At 33.8% G+C, this 9776-nt stretch overlaps 1 long non-coding RNA gene across 1 annotated transcript in view; it reads right to left on the bottom strand.

The window, feature by feature from the left end:
* Positions 1-387: 387 nt before the first annotated feature.
* LOC309646384 overlaps positions 388-9776 on the bottom strand; it is a 67645-nt gene continuing 58256 nt past the window's right edge. The window contains exon 2 of the long non-coding RNA XR_014255326.1: positions 388-9404. This is a non-coding gene — a long non-coding RNA (uncharacterized lncRNA). The remainder of the gene's footprint in view (positions 9405-9776) is intronic.

Genomic DNA, 9776 nt, shown 5'->3' with positions numbered 1-9776 from the left:
TATAAACATGTTTATAACTTAGCCAAAATATTGATTTTTATAACTGTCAAAGACATGAGAGTTGAAATTTCTTATGTGTCTTTTGATAAACTGCAGTATTGTTTAAGTGTATCTTGTCTTTTTGTTTATTGCTACAATTTAAGAACTTTATTTAAAATCAATTTTGGAAGATTACTAGGTACAGCTTTTGGAGCAGAGACTTTTTGAACTGTAGCCACATGGTCAACAAGTAAACTACATGACTTAAGTTTCATGTGCATTGTGCATTTCGGCCAGTCCATTGACTATAAAGTTTCCTTTGCAATTTTCATTCTTACGTAGTCCCTTGTTGTGATTACACTTCTCATTATTTAAATATGTTTTAAAAGACTCACTATGAACTTTTTCATCTAGATCCTAAGAGCAAGACTTCTCTGACAATTCCAGTCTTCCTCCATTCAACTGAAATGTTATAAAATAAGAAAAACGTGGAGAGATGCAGTAATAATGCACTTTGATGTAGTATATTAATTATCTTCTGTTAATTAAAGTATGCCCCACTAGATATGATATCCATAATCTGGGTCTTCTACTGAACTCAAACTTATAGAAGAGGTCATTCAGCTTTTACACTAAGACAAAAAAATTTGAAGAACATTATATAATAGAGCGTCTCTGCTTAGTCGTGGGAAAAGAAGCACTAGAGTTGGGTTTATTATTGTCTCTGTCTTAGTAGTAAAACAAAGCTGTTATTATAGGGTCTATAAATTTAAGTCTTCAGCTTACTTCTTTAAGACTGGTTCAATATGGACCAGTTTTTCTAGAACCTGCAAAAACCATAAACAACCAAGATCAATAAAAGTAATTTTTCCTCTTAGAAGACCTAACATTGTTATTGAAAGCAATTAAATATAAATGTTAGTTGCATATATTTTAGTAACATCTTAAGACATACTGTTACATATTTTAGTATAGAATTATCAAGTACAAGAATTATATTCTGCTACTTGGTGACAAATAATGCCAATTATAAACCTAAGTGGTGATCTTAAAGGTCAAGGTGATAGCTAGAATACAGTTTAACTTTGACCCATTTTAGTAGGTTACTTTATATGTTAGGTCCAGAAGTTACCTTAAGTTCAAAATATTGAAATAGAACTGAAAGATTAGGAAAAACTGTATAGCTTGCGGCAAATGATACTTGCATGTTAATAAAGACTATTGACTGAAAGGTTTGATGAACACTTGGTGTTTGATCTTTTTAGCCTTAATTTTCTCTTTTTCTGAAGATGTATGAAACTATTGGCTTCAGGACATCTTGCAGTATGATTGAATAGCAGGAATTTTTATTTGGTTCAGTTTAAGAGATGATTTTATATAGTATTGAGACCTTAATAGTTTTCTGACACTTGGTGATTAGTTTACTTTTTGAATTATGTGCAAATCTACCCAATACTTTTTCTGCACAGAAAATAGTACCACAAAATCCTTTGTTTTATTCAGTTAATATTTCATTTTTGTATTGTCTAGATTATTATATGCTTTTTAGACTGCTTATCTTTCATGCAATTATTATTGGCAGATAAGTCTCCTTTTGAAGAGCTGTTAATATTGAGGAATACAATTTACTATAAGTAAATTCAGCTCATGTTAAAAGAGAAATACATTTAGAGACATCTTGCTATATATGGAGCTGTCAGCTGTGGGTCGTTTTGCTAAATTTATCAATTATTCTTTCAAAATGGTGCAGGTATTCTGAGAAATTATATAAAGTTGCTGTTAAAGATTGAAGAGTGTTTAAATCTAGTAATTCCTATCTATGTAGAGGAAAATTCATACAAATTAACAAAGCTTGGTTGTATTTAGACTTAGCAGTGCTAAGTTGAGCTTCTGTTTAGTTATATCTAAGTTTGGTAAAACACATAAGATCTGGAAATCAATAGATGCGGTTGATTTTATATATGGTGTTTTATTTGCAATATATAAATCTGATTTAATTCCAGGCTAGTCATATTTGTGCTAAGTCTTTATATTCCTATTAGGCTATAATAAGAAACTCTTAAATATTATATATTACACCTAATGGTTTGTTGGTTTAAACAAATATTTATTAGTCTAGAAGTATTTTGGTATATCACAGCACCAAACTAAGAGTTAAAAAGTATAAAATCTTGTGCTAATAAGCCATGTTATCTTGAACAGGTGACTGGGTCTTCATTTCACTTCTAGGAAATTAAGGAGACTACACATCAATAGGGTGATGTTTACCACAGTTTTTAATGAACAAGATTGTGTTTGTGGATATTGCTTAAATCTAAGATTGTAACATTACAGATGATCAGATTAGAAGAATTATAAATGAGAAAAAATGCCTTTCTTGCTGCATCTTTTAAGTAACAGTCTATAAATTTCAGCTTTTGCTACTTTTGATTAAGCATTAAATATTACACAGCAGTACTAAATACATTAACTAGATTAATTTAGATACTTGTTGTTTTCTATTGCCTGCTATATAAAGAAAATTCAATTTTAGTGATGGTCATCATTAACTTTATGATACAAAGGGAAATTTATGTACGGTTTTCATACCAGTATATGCAATGCCAGGTCAGCCCAAAACTCAGTTTTCATTTATGCTCTAATGTAGTAATTTATCCTCAGTTAGGTACATATGTATTTTCTTTATTTACTCCATATTTCTTTATCTGAAAACAGAAGACTTTTTTTTTAATGCCCTATAGAATATTCAGTTTCCTTTCTCCACATTCCCTTAGTTGCCCACCCGCCCCCCTCCCCATACACACACACTATGTTTTTTAAACTGGGAAAATTTTAATATTGCTTTGAGATAGAACTCATGGTCTTAATCACCATATTGTTCTATAAGTTTTGTGTTTATGTTATTATTCTAATACAGGACACAGGTGCATCAGTATTAGGTTTGTTTTCCCCTCTTTATAGTACTAGATGCTTACCATCATTTTTAATACAAAAATGTTAATATTAGGTATATATTTATATGCTAACACCTTTATTTGTGATAGCATCTATTGCTTCATTATTTAGAGAAGCATGTATAAGATGACAGCTTATAAGAAAAATTCAAATTTCATGTCTTTTTATTCAACCAGAATTGTCTAAATTTTTTTAATTTCAGCAGCCTTTTACATCATGAAGTAAAGCTTGTGATTAATTCTGCCTATGCATACCAGCTGGCCCAGATCCACTGTTAGGATTTTTAAAATACATCAGTAGAATTTTAACTACAGGCATATTAAATTTTGATGCAGACTTATCAAATATATTTTCCGTTTGAATCAGTATAGTGTCATTTCTGCTCTAGAAAACTTCAAGGGTCTGTACATCCATCTCAAGTATAATTTTGAATTGTAAAGTACATTTTCTTCAGACCATCAAAGAAAATTTTTGTTTTTCCGTAATTTCACTCAGCTGTTTTTGAAAATGCATGTTTCCTTAGTTTCTTACAGCCACCATTTGAATCAGCCGATATGTTCCTTTTTGATATTTGGTTTTTGTTTTAATGAGGATCCAAGACAAAAAATTATGGTAGTTCCAAGGTCACAAGCTAATTTATGGTGGGATTCTAGATCCAGATCATAGTTCAAATTAGAACAAACATGGTGCTTAGATTCTAGAAACACCCTGTGAATGCTACATCCAGAAAAGATGTTTGTTAAGAGCACTGAAAAATAATATACAGAATATTGAAATGGTGGCATTGGGATAGGGAGTTAATGCATGAGCTGGGCTTATAAAGTAATAAATGCCTTTTAAAGTATATAACATTTCTATCCAAATGAACATCTTCCTTCACTTAGTAGGGCTATTGTTGCTCAAAAATGTTTCTGGAACTGACTTCAGAGCTTATAATAAATGTTCTTTTGAATAGCCTCAGTGGTGGGAGATGCTTTTCTTTAAATGTTTTGCAACAGTCAATGAATGTTTTTGATCCAAACCTACTGAATAAAGATGAGTGGCCAGGCCAGGTCAGGAAGAAGATATGTAATTAAAGGAATTAGACTAGCTTTCTCATGCAGCCAGTAATCATGCCAGTAGCATGACATGTCACAAAACCAAATTTAAAAAAGCTGCATCAAAGTTGTGATTCAAATGGGTTTTATAAAATTGTTACTTTACAGTGTAAAACATCATCTGTGTTACTTTGTTCAAAGTAGACAAGGTTTAATACTTGTGCCTCCAGCAGTTTGGTTTCTCTGCAACATCATATTAACAGACAGTTTGGGGAACTCCCTGGCAGACCAGTGGTTAGGGCTCGGAGCTTTCGCTGCCGGGCCCAAGTTCAATCCGTGGACGTGGAACTGGGATCTCGCAAGCCGGGCCGCACGTTTCCCCCCCCACCCCCACCCCATAGAAAAGGCCGTTTTTCTGTTACCGGGAAGAGTATGATCTACCTGATAAAGTACCATTCCATCCTTAAATACTGAAGGAACTCTCCAATGAAAACTTATATTCCTAAAGAGCTGAGTCTATGAAGTTACTTTGACTGGTGGAATGGCAATAGTAAAGTCATAAAAAGCCAAGAGCTAATGAAACCACAATTTAAGTTATGTGATTGTTCTTAAATGCAACTATGTATTCTTTTCCTAATGGCAATTTTCGCCTTATCTTCTAAAAACTAGATTGTAAGAAAACAGGAACAAAGAAGGGAATTATTTCATATTTTGAGGGGGTGTTGATCTCATTCTCTCTCCCAGTCCCTAGCAGGGTGCTTTAAACATGGTAGGCGTTCAATAAATGTTGACTTGAATCAGGCTCATTGGTGTGGAAAGGTAGTACCTCAATCATATGCCACTGGATCCTTCAGTTTTATGTCTTAACTAATGTTGAAATAAAAGATTTGTCTGAGCCTAACTGCAGATGTCTACACATCATCCAGTCCGCCATTTGCAGGGAAGAATACTGAATGCGAAGGCAGGAAAGCTGGGTTCAAGATTGTTGTTGCTGAACTAGATTCTTGGTGTTCTCCCGTGAAAAATAATAGCAGTCTCTGAACAAACATTTCTCCAAAGAAAATGTACAAATGACCAACAATACCTGAAAATCTGCCCAAGTCATGAGGCATTAGGGAAATGCTAATCAAAACCACAATATGATAATTTCACACCCCCTAGGATAGCTATAATAAAAAAGATGGACATTAACATGTTGACCAGGATGTGTAAAAATTACAACTCAACATTGCAGGTGGAGATGTAAAATGGTGCAGCTACTGTAGAAAATAGTTTGGTGGTCCTCAAAACGTCAAACCATGTGACCCATCATGGTATAGGCCTAGGTATATACTCAAAAGTACCCGTTGAAGTTTTTAAACATCAAATAACCACAGAGAAAAAAGTTATGATTGAAGACTACTCTTTAAAGAAAGGATAGAGTAACATTTTATGAGGTGCAGCTATCCATCCTAAGCAAATTCATAGCCTTTATTATATATGAGAGAATGAGAAAACAAACTAAGCATTAAATTCAAAATGTTTGAAACAAATGCCAACGAAATCAGGATGAAAGAATTAACAAAAATAGCAAAAACAATTAGAAAATAGGCATTAGTAAATTAGAAGGACATTTATAAATAGAAGAGCTGGTTCAGAGCAGTAGAAAAACATGGGACATGTCAAGAGAAAAATGAGGAAGCAAAAATATATGGATGAGATAGAAAATAATACTCAACATTTGTTATGAGAAAGTTAATACCCCAAAACAGAGAAAAGCTCTTAAATTATAAGAGATTATTATTTATACCAAATTTTTAAATTGTGATTGATTTTCTAGGAAAATAGAAATTATGAAAATTAAACCAAGACAAAATCTGAATACATCAATAACCATGAAAGGAAAGTGAAGTAGTTGTCAAGATATTTCTCCCAAAGAAACATAAGACTACATTATTCTAGTATTTTTTTTAATCTTCAAGGAGCACGATTCACAAAGATAGCAAATTTCTAAATTCCTGTTACAAAGCTAGTATAATCCTGATATCAAATTCTGAGATAATAGCCTTAAAAAAAAAAAATTCCTATAGGCCTATGCCACAGGTATATAGAGACAACAATCCTAAAAAAAATACTAGCAAATCAAATCCAGACTGTAGTCAAAGTATACTACACCATAATTAAATGAGGTTTATTCTAAGAAAACAAGGGTGGTTTAAGGTAAGAAAATTTATTGATATAAATTTACTGAAAGAAAAATGTAGAATCATTTCAATAGAGGTTTAAAATAATGTGGCAAAATATCATTTCCACTCCTAATTTTAAACTAATACACTAGGAATAGAATGTTTCATTTATTATTTTAAAGCAACATTAAGCTAAAGTTATCATACTTAACAAAAAACATTTATCAGAGGTGCTCTCATTGAAAATGAGGACCACTTAACAAGTGTGGGTGAGGATGTGGAGAAAAGAGAACCCTCATGCACTGTTGATGGGAATGTAAAATGATACAGCCACTATGGAAAACAGTATGGAGGTTCTTCAAAAAATGAAAAATACAACTACTGTATGATCCTGCAATTCCACTTCAGGGTATTTATCCAAAAACAAAACCAAAATCACTAACTCAAAAAGATATACGCACCACCCCCCTGTTCATTGCAGCATTATTTGCAATAGCCAAGATATGAAAACAACCTATGTCCACCAAAGAATGAATGGATAAAGAAATTGTGGTATATAAATACAATGGAATATTATTCAGCCTTTAAAAAGAAGAAAAGCTTGCCATTTGCAACAATATGGATGGACCTTGAGAGCATTAAGCTAACTTACATAAGTCAGAGAAAGACAAATACCATACAATCTCACTTATATGTAAAAACAAAACAAAAAAAAACACACCCAAGCTCACAGATACAGAAAGCAGATTGGTGGTTGCTAGAGGTGGGGGGTGAGGGGTGAGCAAAATGGGTGAAGAGGGTCAAAAGATACAAACTTCCAATTATAAGTCATGGGCGATGTATGTACAGCATGGTGACTGTAGTTAGTAATATTATATTACACATTTGAAAGCTGCTAAGAGAGTTAATCTTAAAACTTCTCATCAGAAGAAAAAAAAATTTTCTGTGTATAGTGACAGATGTTAACTAGACTTATTGTGGTGATCATATTGCAATATATACAAATATCAAATCATGTTTTACACCTGAAAATAATATAATGTTATATGTCAACTATACCTCAAAATAAAAAAACATAAGAATACTTGCTATCAATACACTATTCAGCATTTCTTGGAAATATCCAGACATTGCTGTATATTTTTTTTATGTAGGTATAAATACTGGAAAAGGAGAGACAAAAATATCTGCAGGCAATATAGAATCTCACAGGAAAATCCTGGAAGTGTCAACTGAAAAATTCTGAAATCTAAAAGAGAGAAGTAGAAAATGTAGTGGACATTTGTAGAATGTTTTCTTTTCTTTTCTCTTGGCTGCACAGCATAGAAATCCCCACCCTGGGTTTGGGAAATACCCATTATCTAAATCCAGGTGAAGGGGGCATCCCCACCCAGCTACAGAAATCAAAAAAGAGACTTCTTGCGGACTTCTCTGGTGGTGCAGTGGCTAAGACTCTGTGCTTGCAATGCAGGGAGCCCAGGTTCGATCCCTGGTCAGAGAACTAGATACCATATGCATGCCACAACTAAGAGTTTGCATGCCACAACTAAGGAGCTCACGTGCCTCAACTAAGACCCAGCACAACCAAATAAATAATAAATAAATTTTAAAAAAAGACGGAGACTTCTTCCCTGCCTCCTGACTGCCAGGGCACAGGAACATGACCAAGGAACCCTCCACATCCTTCCAATAATTGCCTTCTCTTTTCTACCTAGGCTTTCTGTTGAGAATTATAACTCCTACAGAAATTGATATTGAGGGTAGGTTGCAGGCAACAAACCCTCCAGAAAATGGAGGAATCTAATTGTGATTACCTTGCCCAGGTAGGGCCAAAAGTGGTGGCAATTCCACAATATTCATAAATGGGAATCTGAAATCAAAGAGCTCAGGAAGGTTAAATAGCTATTCAAGTTATTTCTTTACTGTTGAGGACAGGGCTTTGGATGATTTCAATGCACCTATGAAAGAATAAGATGGAAGACATCAAGAATTAATGGTGTGAAACACAAAAGACCCCCGAATAGCCAAAGCAATGTTGAGAAAGAAAAACGGAGCTGGAGGAATCAGGCTCCCTGACTTCAGACTATACTACAGAGCTACAGTAATCAAAACAGTATGGTACTGGCACAAAAACTGAAATATAGATCAATAGAATAGGATAGAAAGCCCAGAGATAAACCCATACACATATGGTCACCTAATCTATGAAAAAGGAGGCAAGAATATACAATGGAGAAAAGACAGTCTCTTCAATATGTGGTGCTGGGAAAACTGGACAGCTACATGTAAAAGAATGAAATTAGAACACTCCCTAACACCATACACAAAAAATAAACTCAAAATAGGTTAAAGACCTAAATGTAAGGCCGGACACTATAAAACTCTTAGAGGAAAATATAGGCAAAATACTCCTTGACATAAATCACAGCAAGATCTTTTTTGATCCACCTCCTAGAGTAATGAAATTAAAAACAAAAAAAACCAAATGGAACCTAATTAAACTTAAAAGCTTTTGCACAGCAAAGGAAACCATAAACAAAATGAAAAAATCCTCAGAATGGGAGAAAATATTTGCAAAGAAAGCAACTGACAGGGATTAATCTCCAAAATATACAAACAGCACATGCAGCTTAATATCAAAAAAATAAATAACCCAATCAAAAAATGGGTGGAAGATCTAAATAGACATTTCTCCAAAGAAGACATATAGATGGCCAAAAAGCACATGAAAAGATGCTGAACATCACTAATTATTAGAGAAATGCAGATCAGAACTACAGCGAGGTATCACCTCACATCGGTCAGAATGGCCGTCATCAAAAAATCTATAAATAATAAATGTTGGAGAGGGTGTGGAGAAAAGGGAACCCTCTTGCACTGTTGGTGGGAATGTAAATTGATACAGCCACTATGGAGAACAGTATGGAGGTTCCTTAAGAAACTAAAAATAGAACTACCATGTGACTCAGCAATCCCACTACTGGGCACATATCCAGAGAAAACCAGAATTCAAGAAGATACATGTCCCCCAATGTTCATTGCAGCACTATTCACAATAGCCAGTACATGGAAACCACCTAAATATCCATCAACAGGAATGGATAAAGAAGATGTGGTACATATATACAATGGAATATTACTCAGCCATAAAAAGGAACAAAATTGGGTCATTTGTAGAGATGTGGATGGACCTAGAGACTGTCATACAGAGTGAAGTAAGTCAGAAAGAGAAAAACAAATATCATATATTAACACATATATGTGGAATCTCAAAAAATTGGTGTAGACAATCTTATTTACAAAGGAGAAATAGAGACACAGACATAGAGAACAAACGTATGGATACCAAGGGGAAAAGTGGGGGTGGGATGAATTGGGAGATTGGGATTGAGATATACACACTATTGATAGTATGTATAAAACAGATAATTAATGAGAACCTACCATATAGCACAGGGAACTCTACTCAGTGCTCTGTGGTGACCTAAATGGGAAGGAAATCCAAAAAAGAGGGGATACATATACATGTATAGCTGATTCACTTTGCTGTACAGCAGAAACGAACACAACATTGTAAAGCAACTGTACTCCAATAAAAAAAAAAAAAAAAAAAAAGATGCATGCACCCCAATGTTCATTG

The sequence above is a fragment of the Balaenoptera physalus genome, assembly GCF_965194825.1.
Source record: "Balaenoptera physalus genome assembly, chromosome: 17".
Lineage (NCBI taxonomy): Eukaryota > Metazoa > Chordata > Mammalia > Artiodactyla > Balaenopteridae > Balaenoptera > Balaenoptera physalus.
This window is presented reverse-complemented; position numbering and strand designations above follow the sequence as displayed.